This window comes from Hyperolius riggenbachi, chromosome 5 (genome assembly GCF_040937935.1).
Source record: "Hyperolius riggenbachi isolate aHypRig1 chromosome 5, aHypRig1.pri, whole genome shotgun sequence".
In the NCBI taxonomy this organism is placed as follows: Eukaryota; Metazoa; Chordata; class Amphibia; order Anura; family Hyperoliidae; genus Hyperolius; species Hyperolius riggenbachi.
Genome location: NC_090650.1, coordinates 313317900 through 313338097, shown reverse-complemented (window position 1 = coordinate 313338097; position 20198 = coordinate 313317900). Strand labels below are relative to the sequence as shown.

The window sequence follows — 20198 nt, the reverse complement described above, 5'->3', positions numbered from 1 at the left end:
ATGGAAGTGGAAGGAGAGGATAACAGCCCTGCTTTGATTTTACTTTTATTTTCTAAGGGAACATTCGAAGCAAACATTAATCGATTCACAGATGAACATAAATCTTTTTTTTACCCCAGGTACGATATACAAATGTGTACGGTGTTGTGCCAGCCTTATCTGGCGGCTGCAATAATTCAGCCCAGGTAGAAGAATATTCTTCTAATGGTGTCCATTAACGGTACAATTTTTTCATCAGATGCAGTGGCGTAACAATAGACTCTGCAAGGGATGCAGCCGCAGGGGGGGCCCAGAAGCCGCAGAGGGCCCTGTGGGAGGGAGAAAATTATTTTCCCTGTCCTGAGAGACTGACAGCTAAGGGCACGGAGAGAGAAAAACTTTCTGCTCTCTGCACAATTGTTCTATTGACTGCATCTGCTCAGGAACTGACTGGTAAGGAATCCATAAAAAGTTTTACAGACAAAGATTTGTAGACAGTCCCTATTCAGTGTTCAGCCAGCAGCGTCTTGTGTACTGCGCGGCTCTACCCACAGCCATTCTACCCCTCCCCAAGTGCTATCTACTGTAGTGATGCATGGGGGCCCATCCAAAGTTTCACAGGGGGGCCCAGGGATTCCTAGTTACACCCCTGATCAGATGCAATCTTTTCCATGCAATTTTTATGATATTGATATGATCGAAAGGAATCGGAATGTAATTGTTGATTGTTCCCATAATCAGGTCTATTAGGGCATTTTCCTTCTTTTGATTTGATCATAAGAGCCAACATTTGGATTGATTACATTTTCTGTTCATATCGACCATAGAATCATTTTACATTGATTTTCGCCACACATTGGCCAGTTTTCTGTATAATTCGATCATAAAAATTTTATCGAATGATTGCATCTGATGAAAACATTGGACCATTAATGGGCATCGTAAGATTTGTCATTTGCACAGTGGAAGGTTGCTTTCTGTTTAGATCTGTTGGCTAGACTGTCTGCCTGGCCTTACACACAGATTTCCAAATAAAGCCCAGTTATAGAAATGATCAGTTCTCAGAAATACAGACAGTAAAATGATATATCTTTGTTTCTGATGCATGTTGAGTATAGACTGGCTAGTAATCAATTGGTGAAATGATGATTTTGTTAGTTCTGGTCACTTTTATGATCTGCTTATAAAAAAAAAAAAATCTGTGTACTTTTGCTGATGAATTTTGGGGTAATAAACATGTATAAATTTAAAATTGGCCTCTGAACACAATATTTTAAAATCTGTCTCTGGATAACTTAGCATAAACCTTGACAGTTTACTAAACAAAGATGATATTTACCGCCGTCTATGAATACTTTTTATCACCCCAACCCATGTGGGACGTGCAAACGTACCTGGGCTATCAGAGCAGGCTTAGGTATGCCTTTAATTGTGCAGTATGCATCAAATAATCCTTCACATGATCATTAATTAACTTAACATCAATATATATTAACTAAATAATAACCTGCTGTTGAAAACCAGAAACTCCTTGTAACAGAAATCTGCTGTCACCAGTGTCTATTAATTACCACCGCAGCCTTTTCCACTTACTGCACGTTCATCAAAATGTAAGGTCTAAGGTAAACGTGGAAACCTACATTCCAAAGGTTTACAGACCTGAAATTCTGATTATGTCACCAGGTCTTCTTGAGAACGGCACTTACGCAGCAGTAAATGCTGGAAATGGAACAAAGCATTGTAAGGAGCAGTATATAATGATATGTAATTACTTTCAGGAGTGTACCACATATCCAACCTCTGTAAGTCATCGACTTTGCACTTTGGAGACTTATCTTTTTCAAATGAACAATCTGGAGCACATTCTGCATAGGTTATAAAATCAGTTGGGCATCATCAGGTGAATCACAAGATGAGGGGTCCCTAGGGGGTCCCTCTCCCCGCGGCCATAGTAAAAATCGGCCATACCAACAGAAGGGTATTTTGAGAAAAACTGAGGGCGTGGTTACACGCCAAAGTGCTTTTTTAGAGAAAAATCCCCCCATAAGACACGAAGGGGAAAAAGGAAGCAAGTACAAATAGATCGGAATGACAATCACGACCCTTCTAATAAAAAGGGCAATATAATTAACCTGTCCCAAACAGTTTTAGATAAAAACGATATATCCTTGCTGAATAAGGGCCTTACATTTTGTCCGTCAAATATGGTGCATCAGTTTGAAATTTACAAGGACATTCAATTATACCTAAGAAAAGTGCTATTAAGAGAGAAGTATTATCGAGATGATGAAATGGGGTTTGACTATGATTTAATGGGACAAACAGATATAGACGATTTTGAACTGATTGAGGGGATGGAGGAAGAGGAGATGGGTTTATGTGAACTACCATTACATACCGATATGCGTCCCAAATCAATTTATATGCCCTCCATTCAACAAAATAAATATATATCAACCTTTAACGAATGTTTGATGAGTGAAATTACTTCCTGGGGAGAAATGGCCCTTGAGTATGACAATTTAACATATGGTGAAAGACAGTCCCTTAAAAAGTTACAGAACTTGAAGGATATCTTAATAAAACGTAGTGACAAGGGAGGAAATATAGTGCTGTGGCCGCGGGAGATGTACCTGGAAGAGGCTCTCCGCCAGCTTAATGATAGGGAATGCTATGAACGTATATTGACTAATCCTTTTACTAATCTTAAAGATAAGCTTAACAAAAAACTACAGTGGGGATATTTGGATAATGTCCTTACGGAGCGAGAACTTAAAGCATTGACAGTGGATCAATTTGTAGTGCCTGTACTGTATATGCAACCTAAAATCCATAAAGATATGCTACGACCCCCAGGCCGCCCCATAATTGCAGCAATTAACGCACCAACTGAAAAAGTGGCTCAGTATGTTGATTTAAAACTTAAACCTATGGTAGAGAGATTGCCTTCCTTTGTACTTGATACTATGCAATTGTTGGATAAATTACATAATGTTCATGTTCCTGAGACAGCGTTCTTGGTAGGTCTGGATGTTGAATCATTGTTTACGTCCATTCCAAACGAAGTGGGGCTAAGAGCTGTTGAGAAATACCTGTATAAGTACTATCCATGTGAGGATGCCCACAATGAATTTGTGGGACAAATGTTGAAATTTATTCTTGATAACAATTTTTTTTCATTTGATGGTAAATACTATAGACAGAGGAGAGGCGTGGCCATGGGGGCGGCTTGCTCTCCGGCATACGCGTGTCTCCATTTGGGCGCGTGGGAGGAGGAGATCGTCTATGGTGACCCGCGGTTCCGGGAGTACGTCCCCCTATGGCTCCGCTATGTGGATGACATTTTTATGTTGTGGACAGGGAGTCAGAGTGATTTGGAGCAATTTATCCAGAATTTAAATGCCAATAAATATAATATCTATTTGACATACAAAATGCATCAACAAACCATAGAATTTTTGGATGTAACTATTAATAAGGAAGGAGGTAGACTGACAACTTCAACTTATCGCAAACCAACGGCAGGTAATCTGCTGCTTCATTATGATAGTGCCCATCTAGAATCACAAAAAAGAGCTGTCCCTATTGGGCAGTTCCTGAGACTTCGCAGAAACTGCAGTGACATACAAAGATTTAGGGTCGAGGCCCATGACCTAAAAGAAAGACTCAGAGCTAGGGGCTATCCCCATAAATTGTTAAAATCTGCCCTATATAGAGCTTTGAAAACGGATCGGAACACATTGTTGACAAAAAAGAATAGAGAGAACCGTAGCTCTATACCACGACTGATTACAACCTATGGACCACATTGGGGAAGACTCAAGGATACATTACATAGATTCTGGCCCATACTGGAAAGGGACAAAAGATTAGCGAAAATAGTGGGACCCAGACCTACTTTGACAGCCAGACGTAACAAAAACTTAGCAGACTTATTAACCGCTTCTGAGTTGAAGCATACTCCACACCAAACCTTTTTCAAACGAAAAAATGGTATGTATAGGTGCAATGACTGTTCCATATGTCCCCTTATAGATGTGACTGATACATTTGTTAATTCATCTAGAACAAAAACTTATGATATTAGACATCCTATGACCTGTAAAACTAAAAATGTAGTGTATCAATTAACTTGCCCATGTGGAAAATTCTATATTGGGAAGACAAAGCGAGAAATGAGATCACGTATACAGGAACATGTTAGAAACATTGTGGATGCAGGTAAAGAGGAGAATGCTGGAAAAGAAAAAACTCCAGTTGCGTTGCATTTTTTGGAGTATCATAATTCAGATCCTTCTAAACTAAAGGCAAAGGCTATCTATCACTTGAATCCTAGTACTAGATATGCTAATTCTGATGTACAGTTATTTAAAAAGGAGAGCTACTGGATTTACGTGTTGGATACCTTGAGTCCAAAGGGCCTCAATACTGATTTGAACTTAAAGGTATTTCTGTAGCATTTCTATGGTTGATTTGTGTTATTGAGGGGACCTTGGGCTTTCCTATGGTGGGGTTGTATGGCCTTTAATTTATGTGTGACTGATTAACAACTGGATTCCTAAGTAATATGAAATATTAATATGTGTAAATTTATGCGTAGGTCTGGTTTAAGCTATGAAGAGAGAATGTATTGGATAATAGACTCTACAAGTATTAAACTCATGTGTTTTTGCTGGCATTCTATATGAGGCTATTGATAGCGAAGAATAATTCCTATTTCAATTTCTAGGTGTATTTAGTATGATTTCCACAAGATGGAGCTAAATTTCCACTGTTGAAGAACTAATATGTGTTAATCTATCTGACCACTAGATGGTGATGTGCTTTGCTGGCAATACGGAAGTGATACGGAAATACGTAAATTTATACGGAATCCATGCGGAATTACGTAATATACGGAACTACGTCACGCTGTACGGCTATAAATACGGAACCCATGCGGAATCACGTGATATACGCTCTGACGAAGCTCCGGGGGCGGGGCGAAATGCATTAGCGCTGACTACTACTATATCCGCACGCCAGGCCGCCATGCCAGCGTGGGATTAGCATCATTCGACTATACATCTAACCTGGGCCCAGTGAACCTTTCTGAGATGAGAGATACAGCATAGCTGATAAGTATACGCTTTATTACTGGATATATCTGATGTGGAGGTCCCTGTTGCGAGTGGACAGGGGGATGTTGAACTTTGCTGTACAGATACCAGTGATGGCCAAGTGACTGTTGATAGTGCTTTATTGATACAAGCAGTGGCTGTATCCTGTGAAATAGCAGTACCATATGGTCGCAGCAAATTTTAAGAAGCTCATAAGTGAACATTAATATCAGGATTATAGCCGTCACAGCGAAGATATCATCTAAATGTTTTTTATGCTACCTCCATATTGATCTGGAAGATTTACCCAGCTTATGATGGAACATCTTTTCAAATAGCATGCTACAACAAGTTTTTCTCTCAACTCTATAGGGGTTTTTTCTCGGATGGTACCACTGAATTTGTCTATTGCTAGCTGTATGCTGGCACAGGGTTATTCTATATTGGGTGGTTGAATGGGCCCAGATGTGTGAATGAATTGCTGATCATGCTGTATTGTTATGGCTGGCTTGGCGGCCTTATGTGCATGATCACACTGGTTTTAATTGTTTTTCTGACCTCTATGTGAGAGGTGGACCAAGTGCATCTCACATGGTTTACTAGAGGTTAATGAGGATACCAGTGTGATCTGCATACAGGCCAAATATTGTTTTATTGATGGGATGGGTTATGTGGACGCATCTTGCGTGTGGTGTGTCATCCACCGACTTATGCTTATGTAGATGTGCTACAAAAAAGCTTTTTTACACTGAACAATAAATTTTCATACTTTTGCAATTTAATATTCTTGTGGTTAATTTTCCATATCTAAGAGTGCGACATATGCTGGCTGGGTTGTAGGTGGGTTTCTTGTTATAAAATAAATCCACTGAATAGAAATGAGCACAACAGATTTCCTGAATTTGTTGTCTTAGTGCTGCCGTGATTGCTCCAATACCAAACAAGTGACAACAAATGCTCAAACACAGGGCTGTGGCCAACTGCTAAAGGTTGAAGTGAACTGGGGAACAGTGTATATTTCTGTACATGTCATCAGTTATCACACTATCCAGATTGTAGCGATTAGCAATGTACTGTGTGGCAGCTGAAAAGTACAGTGACTTGTGAACACTTTAGACCACAAGTGTCAAACACAAGGCCCATGGGCAGCCCAGATTTACCATAAGGCACAGTAGGCACGTGCCTACAGGCGCCTGATGATGGAAAAGTGGCTCATTTCCCCTCCCCAAGGCTTCCCTATACAGATTCCTGAGCAGAGTGTAAATCACAGGTTACTCGCCCAGTTCTCAACATTCCACTGATGAGATATCGCTACAGACAGGGGCACCTCTAGCTACTTAATTAATACTGAGGGTACCTCTAGCTACCTAATACTATGGGGCACCTGTAGCTACCTACACCAGGCAGGGGAAGTAGGGGAGAGGTGACAGTTGGAACAGCCAGCACACTTGGGTCCCAGTTTGGAGGGGGTTTGTAGGTTCATTGAAGGCGAAGTCTAAGCTGCCAGTGCATCTGTGCCTATAGGCTCCTGTGATATAAATCTGGGCCTGCCTGCGGCCCTCCTTGCCATTTTATATGGCCCTAGAAAGCTTCCAATGTCCATCATTGTAAGCAGCAAAACCTCCCTCCCCCAGTAACTGGAAAGACACACACACTTACAACTCCCCCCCCCCCTCCCACACACAAACACCATCTCCCCACATAGCAGGTAAGCGCAGCTGAGCAGTGTAATATTTACCTTCTCCAACGATGGGTTGTGTCTAGTGTTGGGCGAACATCTAGATGTTCGGGTTCGGGCCGAACAGGCCGAACATGGCCGCGATGTTCGGGTGTTCGACCCGAACTCCGAACATAATGGAAGTCAATGGGGACCCGAACTTTTGTGCTTTGTAAAGCCTCCTTACATGCTACATACCCCAAATTTACAGGGTATGTGCACCTTGGGAGTGGGTACAAGAGGAAAAAAAATTTAGCAAAAAGAGCTTATAGTTTTTGAGAAAATCGATTTTAAAGTTTCAAAGGGAAAACTGTCTTTTAAATGCGGGAAATGTCTGTTTTCTTTGCACAGGTAACATGCTTTTTGTCGGCATGCAGTCATAAATGTAATACATATAAGAGGTTCCAGGAAAAGGGACTGGTAACGCTAACCCAGCAGCAGCACACGTGATGGAACAAGAGGAGGGTGGCGCAGGAGGAGAAGGCCACGCTTTGAGACACAACAACCCAGGCCTTGCATGAGGACAAGAAGCGTGCGGATAGCAATTTGCATTTTGTCGCCATGCAGTCATAAATGTAATACAGATGAGAGGTTCAATAAACAGGGACCGGAAACGCTAACCCATCACAGATGTTCATTGTTCATGTTACTTGGTTGGGGTCCGGGAGTGTTGCGTAGTCGTTTCCAATCCAGGATTGATTCATTTTAATTTGAGTCAGACGGTCTGCATTTTCTGTGGAGAGGCGGATACGCCGCCGATGTGTGACGATGCCTCCGGCAGCACTGAAACAGCGTTCCGACATAACGCTGGCTGCCGGGCAAGCCAGCACCTCTATTGCGTACATTGCCAGTTTGTGCCAGGTGTCTAGCTTCGATACCCAATAGTTGAAGGGTGCAGATGGATTGTTCAACACAGCTACGCCATCTGACATGTAGTCCTTGACCATCTTCTCCAGGCGATCGGTGTTGGAGGTGGATCTGCACGCTTGCTGTTCTGTGTGCTGCTGCATGGGTGTCAGAAAATGTTCCCACTCCAAGGACACTGCCGATACCATTCCCTTTTGGGCACTAGCTGCGGCTTGTGTTGTTTGCTGCCCTCCTGGTCGTCCTGGGTTTGCGGAAGTCAGTCTGTCGGCGTACAACTGGCTAGAGGAGGGGGAGGATGTCAATCTCCTCTCTAAAGTCTCCACACGGGCCTGCTGGTATTCTTCCGTTTTGACCTGTCTGGCTCTTTCTTCAAGCAGTTTTGGAACATTGTGTTTGTACCGTGGATCCAGAAGGGTATAAACCCAGTAATTGGTGTTGTCCAGAATGCGCACAATGCGTGGGTCGCGTTCAATGCAGTCCTAGGCCGAAGAGGTCATAGCCTAGGGTCACAAAACCTGTTTATTGGGCAATTTCAATGGTGGCGAGTCTGACGTACATAAATCGCAGCAATGGCCGTTAGCAACGTCTGAATCTCACGAAATGTCTCATGCAGGTAGAAGACATATTGTTAGACTTGGATTCCAAAGATGGGTTCCCTACATCTCTGCAAACCAGAGTTACAGGGCTCCAAATTTGGTAAAATCCCCCATAGGCTTTCATTGGGCCTCCTATTTACAGTTCCAAAATCTCACATCTTTTCAAAGGGCAATTACTCAGCAGTGGCAAATTTTCTAGCATTGTAGGGACCCTTAGGGGGAACATGACTGGTGAGTTTCGGGCCCCTAGGCCAAAGAGGTCATAGCCTAGGGTCACAAAAACCTGTTTATTGGGGCTATTTCAATGGTAGTGATGGTGACGTACATAAATCGCAGCAATGGCCGTTAGCAAAGTCTGAATCTCACGAAATGTCTCATGCAGGTAGAAGACATATTGTTAGACTTGGATTCCAAAGATGGGGTCCCTACATCTCTGCAAACCAGAGTTACAGGGGTCCAAAATTGGTAAAATCCCCCATAGGATTTTATTGGCTCCCTATTTCACTTTCCAAAATCTCACATCTTTTCAAAGGGCAATGGCTCAGCAGTACCAAATTTTCTAGCATTGTAGGGACCCTTAGGGGGAACATGACTGGTGAGTTTCGGGCCCCTAGGCCGAAGAGGTCATAGCCTAGGGTCACAAAAACCTGTTTATTGGGGCTATTTCAATGGTAGTGATGGTGACGTACATAAATCGCAGCAATGGCCGTTAGCAAAGTCTGAATCTCACGAAATGTCTCATGCAGGTAGAAGACATATTGTTAGACTTGGATTCCAAAGATGGGGTCCCTACATCTCTGCAAACCAGAGTTACAGGGGTCCAAAATTGGTAAAATCCCCCATAGGATTTCATTGGCTCCCTATTTCACTTTCCAAAATCTCACATCTTTTCAAAGGGCAATGGCTCAGCAGTACCAAATTTTCTAGCATTGTAGGGACCCTTAGGGGGAACATGACTGGTGAGTTTCGGGCCCCTAGGCCGAAGAGGTCATAGCCTAGGGTCACAAAAACCTGTTTATTGGGGCTATTTCAATGGTAGTGATGGTGACGTACATAAATCGCAGCAATGGCCGTTAGCAAAGTCTGAATCTCACGAAATGTCTCATGCAGGTAGAAGACATATTGTTAGACTTGGATTCCAAAGATGGGGTCCCTACATCTCTGCAAACCAGAGTTACAGGGGTCCAAAATTGGTAAAATCCCCCATAGGATTTCATTGGCTCCCTATTTCACTTTCCAAAATCTCACATCTTTTCAAAGGGCAATGGCTCAGCAGTACCAAATTTTCTAGCATTGTAGGGACCCTTAGGGCGAACATGACTGGTGAGTTTCGGGCCCCTAGGCCGAAGAGGTCATAGCCTAGGGTCACAAAAACCTGTTTATTTGGGCTATTTCAATGGTAGTGATGGTGGCGTACATAAATCTCAGCCATGGCCGTTAGCAACGTCTGAATCTCACGAAATGTCTCATGCAGGTAGAAGACATATTGTTAGACTTAGATTCCAAAGATGGGGTCCCTACATCTCTGCAAACCAGAGTTACAGGGGTCCAAAATTGGTAAAATCCCCCATAGGCTTTCATTGGGCCTCCTATTTACCGTTCCAAAATCTCACACAATTTCAAAGGGCAATGGCTCAGCAGTGGCAAAACTCACCAGTCATGATCCCCCTAAGGGTCCCTACAATGCTAGAAAATTTGGTAGTGCTGAGCCATTGCCCTTTGAAAAGATGTGAGATTTTGGAAAGTGAAATAGGGAGCCAATTAAATCCTATGGGGGATTTTACCAATTTTGGACCCCTGTAACTCTGGTTTGCAGAGATGTAGGGACCCCATCTTTGGAATCCAAGTCTAACAATATGTCTTCTACCTGCATGAGACATTTCGTGAGATTCAGACTTTGCTAACGGCCATTGCTGCGATTTATGTACGTCACCATCACTACCATTGAAATAGCCCCAATAAACAGGTTTTTGTGACCCTAGGCTATGACCTCTTCGGCCTAGGGGCCCGAAACTCACCAGTCATGTTCCCCCTAAGGGTCCCTACAATGCTAGAAAATTTGGTACTGCTGAGCCATTGCCCTTTGAAAAGATGTGAGATTTTGGAAAGTGAAATAGGGAGCCAATAAAATCCTATGGGGGATTTTACCAATTTTGGACCCCTGTAACTCTGGTTTGCAGAGATGTAGGGACCCCATCTTTGGAATCCAAGTCTAACAATATGTCTTCTACCTGCATGAGACATTTCGTGAGATTCAGACTTTGCTAACGGCCATTGCTGCGATTTATGTACGTCACCATCACTACCATTGAAATAGCCCCAATAAACAGGTTTTTGTGACCCTAGGCTATGACCTCTTTGGCCTAGGGGCCCGAAACTCACCAGTCATGTTCCCCCTAAGGGTCCCTACAATGCTAGAAAATTTGCCACTGCTGAGTAATTGCCCTTTGAAAAGATGTGAGATTTTGGAACTGTAAATAGGAGGCCCAATGAAAGCCTATGGGGGATTTTACCAAATTTGGAGCCCTGTAACTCTGGTTTGCAGAGATGTAGGGAACCCATCTTTGGAATCCAAGTCTAACAATATGTCTTCTACCGGCATGAGACATTTCGTGAGATTCAGACGTTGCTAACGGCCATTGCTGCGATTTATGTACGTCAGACTCGCCACCATTGAAATTGCCCAATAAACAGGTTTTGTGACCCTAGGCTATGACCTCTTCGGCCTAGGACTGCATTGAACGCGACCCACGCATTGTGCGCATTCTGGACAACACCAATTACTGGGTTTATACCCTTCTGGATCCACGGTACAAACACAATGTTCCAAAACTGCTTGAAGAAAGAGCCAGACAGGTCAAAATGGAAGAATACCAGCAGGCCCTTGTGGAGACTTTAGAGAGGAGATTGACATCCTCCCCCTCCTCTAGCCAGTTGTACGCCGACAGACTGACTTCCGCAAACCCAGGACGACCAGGAGGGCAGCAAACAACACAAGCCGCAGCTAGTGCCCAAAAGGGAATGGTATCGGCAGTGTCCTTGGAGTGGGAAAATTTTCTGACACCCATGCAGCAGCACACAGAACAGCAAGCGTGCAGATCCACCTCCAACACCGATCGCCTGGAGAAGATGGTCAAGGACTACATGTCAGATGGCGTAGCTGTGTTGAACAATCCATCTGCACCCTTCAACTATTGGGTATCGAAGCTAGACACCTGGCACAAACTGGCAATGTACGCAATAGAGGTGCTGGCTTGCCCGGCAGCCAGCGTTATGTCGGAACGCTGTTTCAGTGCTGCCGGAGGCATCGTCACAGATCGGCGGCGTATCCGCCTCTCCACAGAAAATGCAGACCGTCTGACTCAAATTAAAATGAATCAATCCTGGATTGGAAACGACTACGCAACACTCCCGGACCCCAACCAAGTAACATGAACAATGAACATCTGTGATGGGTTAGCGTTTCCGGTCCCTGTTTATTGAACCTCTCATCTGTATTACATTTATGACTGTATGGCGACAAAATGCAAATTGCTATCCGCACGCTTCTTGTCCTCATGCAAGGCCTGGGTTGTTGTGTCTCAAAGCGTGGCCTTCTCCTCCTGCGCCACCCTCCTCTTGTTCCATCACGTGTGCTGCTGCTGGGTTAGCGTTACCAGTCCCTTTTCCTGGAACCTCTTATATGTATTACATTTATGACTGCATGCCGACAAAAAGCATGTTACCTGTGCAAAGAAAACAGACATTTCCCGCATTTAAAAGACAGTTTTCCCTTTGAAACTTTAAAATCGATTTTCTCAAAAACTATAAGCTCTTTTTGCTAAAAATTTTTTCCTCTTGTACCCACTCCCAAGGTGCACATACCCTGTAAATTTGGGGTATGTAGCATGTAAGGAGGCTTTACAAAGCACGAAAGTTCGGGTCCCCATTGACTTCCATTATGTTCGGAGTTCGGCCATGTTCGGCCCGAACCCGAACATCTAGATGTTCGCCCAACACTACACGTGACCCGTTCGGCCAATCACAGCGCTAGCCGAACGTTCGGGTAACGTTCGGCCATGCGCTCTTAGTTCGGCCATATGGCCGAACAGTTTGGCCGAACACCATCAGGTGTTCGGCCGAACCCGAACATCACCCGAACAGGGTGATGTTCTGCAGAACCCGAACAGTGGCGAACACTGTTCGCCCAACACTAGTTGTGTCTTTTCTGTTCTTTCTGGAAGTTGCATGCTGTGTGCTTCTCTCCTCCTGATCACATGACAGACCACAGGAGCCCGAAGTATGCAGCATAGAACGAGTGGCTGTCAGGAAGATCAGAGGAGACCCAAAGCAGCGCTGTAGCAGGAAAAATATTAAACTGCTTCACTAGGCTACTCTGCAGAAGGGGAGCAGGCCCCCCACGGTCAATATAATTTGAGATTGTTCAATAAATGTTAAATCATAATAAACAATTTGGTCCATGACTTAGACTATCTTTTAGATTTTGGTCCCTTACGTGATTGAGTTTGACACCCCTGCTTTAATGCACATGCTTGTGGATATGCCCAGTGTGTCAAAAATGGAACTTAGATTAATAATGTATTTTATATTTATGATGATTTTTTTTTTTTTTAAATGAGTGTGGCCCTCTATTTCTCAAACATGATAAAATGCTTTTCTTCCCTGCAGGGTTGTAGAACACTGGGAATGCAAGTCCTTCCAATGTGAGGCTATGCCATCCCACATGGTCCATAACAAGCAGCAGGAATCTGCAAATAGGGGCAACAAAGCCTCCTGCCGAACCCCTCCTTTACAGCTGTCCCTTGTCGAACGCTAAGAGCACAAGGCTGTTCACCTTGCATTGGAGATTTCCATCAGTTCTCTCTGCAGTTCTGGAGCCCCATCAGTGGACATTAGAAATTCTCACTGTCCAATAAGAATTTGTTAGGAAAATGTGTGTGTATGGGGAAGGGGTTGAAGTCACAACAAGCGAATTGTCTTTTTCTATGAGAGTGGCAGAAGTAGACCCAGTAACAAATAAAGATTTATGGCAGGTAGATATTCATTTTTTATGTAAGCATTTGGGTCTTCAGTGTCATAACTATAAACGCTGTATTCATAGGTACATGTAAAGTGCTGTCATTCCTACATAAATAGCCTTTGGCATAAAAGTTCTAAGTCCTTTGACCTGGTCTTTTACTGTGTTAGTGTTATATGCAAAAAGTTATGACACCTCATTTATGTTAGCAGCATTATAGTTTATTGGTATTATTGTGGTTATTTGTTTTTGCAGAGGCCAAGCTGGTACCACATACCTCAGTGCCCAAAACACGCATAGACTTGACATTATGTAAGTATGTGAGTGTTCTTTTTTCCTTGCTTGCTTTTCCAGCTTACCATTGTATAAAGAATATTTTATGTTGTGTCACATTGAAACGGCTGTATGCATGTGTGATTGCTGTGGCTCAGTAAAATTAATTAGCTGTAGGCTCACTATCCACCTGAAGCTCTGGATGTGTGCCTGGCTATAAGAGGCATAAAGAGATGATTTGCATATTCAGGAATGATGCATCATGGGAACCCACACTTGATCACTTAAAGTGTACCTGAGATGAATAAAAAAATAATACATACTTGGGGCTTCCTCGAGCCCCCTTCAGCTTGATCCCACCCTCGCTGCCATGCTCCGCCTCCTCAGCAGAATGGAGCTGCTGACTTTAGGAAAAAGTTACCCTGTGTAATACAATGTAACTATGGAAAGATGGTGTGAGGAAACGCGGAAAAGCCGCCGCAAGGGCTCAGAGTGAGGCGGCTGTTTCCGCGTCTAACATGGCGGCACAACGCGAAGAAACCGCCGCATGCCGCATGGGCAGAGCGGTGGAGTCCGCGTTGGATGCAGCGGATTGCACGCATGGCAAAGCTGCTGACATTGTGGCTGGACGCGGGGAGACCGCCGCTTGCTTGGAGAGCGGGGCAGCGGCCCCCGCGCCTGAATCAGTGGATACATTGCAAGACATATCTGGTGTGGCTGGGACTGCTAGTCCACATAGGTTCAGAAGGACGCGCGCGCGCGCTGAGAGGCAGAGCTTATATGACAGCCAGAGAAGAGTCAGCTGACCAAAGCGGGTCAGCTGACATTTTCACCACCTTCCATTGGTCCAGCACTTAGGGGTGGCGCTGGTGAGCACTGTAGTATATATACTGGATGCTGGTCATTCCTCTGGTGTCTGCCGTTGCGATCACTACGTGGTAGCACTCAGACCTTGTCTGTATCTGTGTTCTAGCATAGTTTCCAAAGGTGTTGATGATCAAGGAACTCGCATTAGGAATATTGAACTGTACTATTTGTTATGACCTTCTGCCTGCCTGACTATTCCCCTGAACTCTGATTCTGTACCTTGCTATTTCTGATATCCTGTTGCCAAACTCTGCTCGTTCCTGGACTCTGTATTTGCCTCCTGATTCTGTACCTTGCAATTCTGATACTCCGTTGCCAAACCCTGCCGGTTTATTGGATTCCGTATCTGTCTCCTGAATCTGTACCTTATCTGTCTGTGTGTTAACGACCTGGCTTGCCCGACCTCGAGAACTGGCCTTACTGTTAGAGGCAGTTCCCAGATCTGTTAGTGACACCCTCTCACTGGTGTCACTCACGCTCTGTCCTTCCTACTTTCAGCCTAGCTCCTCCCCCGGGAGAGTCTAGGCCATCGGAAGGAACATATCTCTGTGCAGTACTCAAAGTATACTGTTGCATCTAACACTCACTGGTTATCTCAGGTGTCCAGAGGTTAGTAGATATATCTGATTATCGGTGATACTGCAGATCACCAATAATCGGGTATATTCTGTATTCTCGGTGATACTGCAGTTCACCGGTAATCAGACCCTCTCTGTGTTACACCGATCGTTACAGAACGGCAGACCCAAAAATGCAAATGGACGCACACACTGACCGTCTGGGTGCACTTGCCACTTCGGTGGAAAACATCAACCAAGTGCTGGGTAGTCACAAGACTATGATTGAAGCCTTGTCTGGTTCTTTACAAACCCTCCAGACAGCAGTGGATGAGGTGCGTTCCCCTCCTAGCTCTGACATACGTTTGCCTGTACCTGAGAAATTTTCTGGTCACAGATCTAACTTCCGAAATTTTAGAAGTAGAGTGTTATCTTACTTTGAGTTGAGACCCCGATCTTCTGGAACTATGGCCCAAAGGGTCACATTTATTAAAACTTTGTTATCAGGCGATTCTCAGACGTGGGTGTACAGTTTGCCCACCGGAGATTTGGCCCTCTCCTCAGTGGATGAATTTTTTAAAGCTATGGCGGTAATTTACGACGACCCTGACCTTGCTGCGACCTCTGAGCGGAAGCTCAAGCTTTTGTGTCAAGGCAAGGGTCCGGTCGAAGATTACGCAGCCGATTTTAGGAGGTGGTCAGTTTCAGCCAGGTGGGACACCTATGCCCTCTTAGATTGTTTTTTTATCAGGGTTGGCAGATGAGGTCTCAGATCTCATGTTAAGTCTGCCTGAACCTAAAACAGTCGATGAGGCCATTTCATCGGCCATTCGAGTCAACCGCAGACTGCGCTATCAGAAACAGACCCGGGGGGGGGGGGGGGGGTAGTAGTCATGTAAGAATGGTGTCCTACGCTGCGCCTTCAGTAACTCCACCTCCTCCTGTCTCGCCTCCACCCGAACCAATGCAAATTGGTCAGTCGAAACTATCTCAAGTGGAGCGAAGACGTAGGATGTCTGAGCGGCTGTGTCTTTACTGCGCAGAGGGGGGTCATAGAGTACGTAATTGTCCTAACAAGCCGGGAAACGCTATCGCCTAGGAGTTGTAGGGGGTAACACCCTAGGCACGCGACTTTTACCCCTAGAAGATAAACGGTTACTTCTTCCTTGTACTGTCACGTGGGAAGATAAAACTGAGGTTTCTGATGCTTTTGTTGATTCAGGCTCTGCAGCTAATTTTATGGATTTCGAATTTGCAAAGAAATTGGGTATTCCGCTCACCCCGGTAGAACCACCCATTCAGGTTACAGCAGTAGATGATTCCCCCCTGCAAAGTAATCATCCGCTGTCTCAGACACCGGAGGTGGAAGTCACTATAGGGTTGCTACATAAAGAAAAACTGCAGTTTTTTGTGTTACGCATGACCACCTCCACAGTCATCCTTGGCATGCCGTGGCTGCACTTACACTCTCCACAGATCACTTGGGCTACCGGTCAGCTAACTAGCTAGTCAACACACTGTTTTCAGCAGTGTTTAGGGAGGGTGACACTGGGCCAGACCAGGATTCATTTGGAGGGGGTACCAGTACAATACTCTGAGTATTTCGATGTGTTCTGTCCCAAGGCTGCTGATAAATTACCTCCACATCGCCCGTTTGATTGCCTCATCGATCTCCGATCTGGTTGTATGCCTCCTAGGGGTCATCTTTAAAATTTGTCTGGGCCAGAGAAAGTGGCCATGCAGGAGTACATTCGTGAAAATTTAGCCAAGGGATTCATTCACCCTTCCTGGTCGCCCGCTGGCGCAGGGTTCTTTTTTGTTAAGAAAAAAGACGGAGGCCTGCGGCCATGTATTGATTACCGGGGCCTGAATAAAATCACAGTGAAGAATCGCTATCCTTTGCCCCTGATAGATGACTTGTTTACACAGATTACCGATGCTAAGATCTTTTCAAAGTTGGATTTACGGGGGGCATACAACCTGGTGCGGATCAGAAAGGGCGATGAATGGAAGACGGCCTTTAACACGCCCGACGGGCATTACGAGTACCTAGTGATGCCCTTCGGGCTGTGTAACGCCCCGGCCGTCTTCCAGGAACTGATCAATGAGGTATTCAGGGAGGTATTGGGCAAATTCGTGTTAGTATACCTAGATGATATACTTATCTTTATAAACAACCTCTCTGAGCACAGGACACACGTCAAGTTTGTATTGGACAAACTAAGGCAAAACATGCTGTACGCTAAATTGGAGAAATGCATCTTCGAGGTAACATCTGTCACCTTTTTAGGGTACATAATTTCCACCTCGGGCCTGTCTATGGATCCTGCCAAGGTCTCTGCTGTGTTGGAATGGCCTCAACCAGTGGGGTTAAAATCTCTTCAGAGATTTTTAGAAAAGAAGCAGGCGGTTTACTTCCGGCAAACAGAAGGAGCGATCAGTGTGGCAGGGTAGAAGAGGGGAAGGATAAAGGTGCTGCTCTTGGTATCCACCTCGTGGTAAAAGTATTTGTGTTTGAGACAAGAAGAGACAGAGCACACTCAGGGGAACAGTACAGCAGTAGATTGGGTGAATTCAGAATAATCTCACCTCTAGAAGTTGCTGGCGAGCCTGTACAGGAGTAGCCAGCGTGTAGGCTTTTATCCCTCTAGGCAGGGATCAGGCACAAAGGCAGCTGGATTCCTCCTTCACTCGGATGGTTGTTGGCAGGCAACGAGCGGCTCTGAAGTTGTACACCCTGTCTGTGTGCGAGTCCGCTATATGCGGTTGCACAAACAGATTGTGGTGGATTTCAAAGCGTCAGCTCCAGGATTGAGGGATCTAAAAGCAAAGCTCCACGCTGCTCCATGAGTCTTGCACTGGCAGTTCACGGGCAGTTGGAGTGGTAGTCTGATTGTGATGCAGCAATGCGTGTAGGAAAGAAGAAACGGCGGCTGCCGTATAGTGTTAAGATTTATTAAAATATATTGCAACGCGTTTCAGGAGACCAAGTCCTCCTTTCATCAGGCAAAGCCTGCTCTGAAGGAGCAGAACATACGATTACAGTTTACACTGATCACAAAAATTTAGAATACATCGAGGGAGCTAAGAGATTAAGCCTCCGTCAGGCTCGATGGTCATTGTTCTTCTTGAGATTCAGATTTATAATTACGTACACTCCAGGGAGCAAAAACATTAAGGCAGATGCCCTGTCTAGATGCTTTGAGCCGGAGACAGCACAGCCCTCCGCCCCAGAGACCATTGTCCCACAGAAACTGGTACTAGCAACAACTGAGACTTGGGAAGATTGGACAGAGACTTTAGGTCCCTTTCAGCAGGGCGTCCCGGAGGGGAAACCCGAAGGGGTTATGTTTATTCCACTGCCATTTCGTCTTCAGATTTTACAGATGTTCCACTCACACAAAATGCGGGACACCCTGGGGCCTCCAGAACACAGGACCTTGTGGCCAGATGCGCTTGGTGGCCTTCTCTGGCAACCGATTGCAAGGAGTTTGTTAGACAGTGTGCGGTGTGTGCTAGAAGTAAGCCCTCCCGGCTGGCACCTTGCCCACCCCGAGTGAGCCATGGACCCACTTGTCCATGGATTTTGTGGGTGAGCTCCCCAGGTCTGAGGGCATGTCGGTCATTTGGGTGGTAGTCGACCTCTTTAGTAAAATGGCCCATTTTGTGCCCTTGAAGGGACTCCCCTCGGCCCAGGAATTGGCCGATTTGTTCATCATCCACGTTTTCCGATTGCATGGCATTCCGGAAAACATAGTGTCAGATAGGGGAGTCCAATTTGTTTCTAGATTTTGGAGGGCATTTTGTCACCAAATGGGCATGGAACTGTCATTTTCGTCGGGCTACCACCCACAGACCAATGGTCAGACGGAAAGAGTCAATCAATCATTGGAACAGTTTTTGAGGTGTTACGTTGCAGAGGTGCAAAATGATTGGGTCAAGTTTCTGCCCTTCGCAGAATTTGCGCACAATAATTTCGAAAAGTTCTTCCTCGGGATTTTGTCCATTCCAGATAGTAACCGGGAAGTTGCCTAAATTCTCCCCATTGCCAGTCGCCTCCACTCCGTTTCCAGCTCTGGAGACCTGGCAAAGGTCATTTAAAGACATGTGGTGGATCGTGAAAAAAAATTATTTGGAGAAGGCGTTTCAAAGTCAAAAAGGTCAAGCTGACAAAAGACGTTCCTTAGAGTGGAAGTTTTTACCAGGAGACTTAGTCTGGGTGTCCACACGTCACTTGACCTTGAAACTGCCCTCAGATAAGTTGGGGCCCAGGTTTGTGGGTCCATTTCCAGTAACTAGAAAGATCAACGATGTCACTTATGCCATTGATCTTCCTGCCAGTATGCGTGGCGTGAGATCCTTTCATGTGTCCCTGCTTAAGCCAGCCACTCCTCCTCCTCCTGTGATGATAGATGACCAACCTGAGTGCGAAGTAGAGAATATTTTAGACTCTCTGCTGACATTGTGGCTGGGCGCGGGGAGACCGCTGCTTGCTTGGAGAGCGGGGCGGCGGCCCCCGCGCCTGAATCAGCATATACATTGCAAGACATATCTGGTGTGGCTGGGACTGCTAGTCCACATAGGTTCAGAAGGACGCGTGCGGGCGCTGAGAGGCAGAGCTTATATGACAGCCAGAGAAGAGTCAGCTGACCAAGCGGGTCAGCTGACATTTTCACCACCTTCCATTGGTCCAGCACTTAGGGGCGGCGCTGGTGAGCACTGTAGTATATATACTGGATGCTGGTCATTCCTCTGGTGTCTGCCGTTGCGATCACTACGTGGTAGCACTCAGACCTTGTCTGTATCTGTGTTCTAGCATAGTTTCCAAAGGTGTTGATGATAAAGGAACTCACACCTTAGCATTAGGAATATTGAACTGTACTATTTGTTATGACCTTCTGACTGCCTGACTATTCCTCTGAACTCTGAATCTGTACCTTGCTATTTCTGATATCCTGTTGCCAAACTCTGCTCGTTCCTGGACTCTGTATTTGCCTCCTGATTCTGTACCTTGCAATTCTGATACTCCGTTGCCAAACCCTGCCGGTTTATTGGATTCCGTATCTGTCTCCTGAATCTGTACCTTATCTGTCTGTGTGTGTTAACGACCTGGCTTGCCCGACCTCGAGAACTGGCCTTACTGTTAGAGGCAGTTCCCAGATCTGTTAGTGACACCCTCTCACTGGTGTCACTCACGCTCTGTCCTTCCTACCTTCAGCCTAGCTC

General features: G+C 45.2%; 1 long non-coding RNA gene across 3 annotated transcripts in view; it reads right to left on the bottom strand.

Annotated features, from left to right (window-relative positions):
* The window catches only part of LOC137518842 (uncharacterized), a 245463-nt gene that overhangs the window by 83658 nt on the left and 141607 nt on the right, over nt 1-20198 (bottom strand). The gene's annotated exons all lie outside the window — the stretch shown is intronic.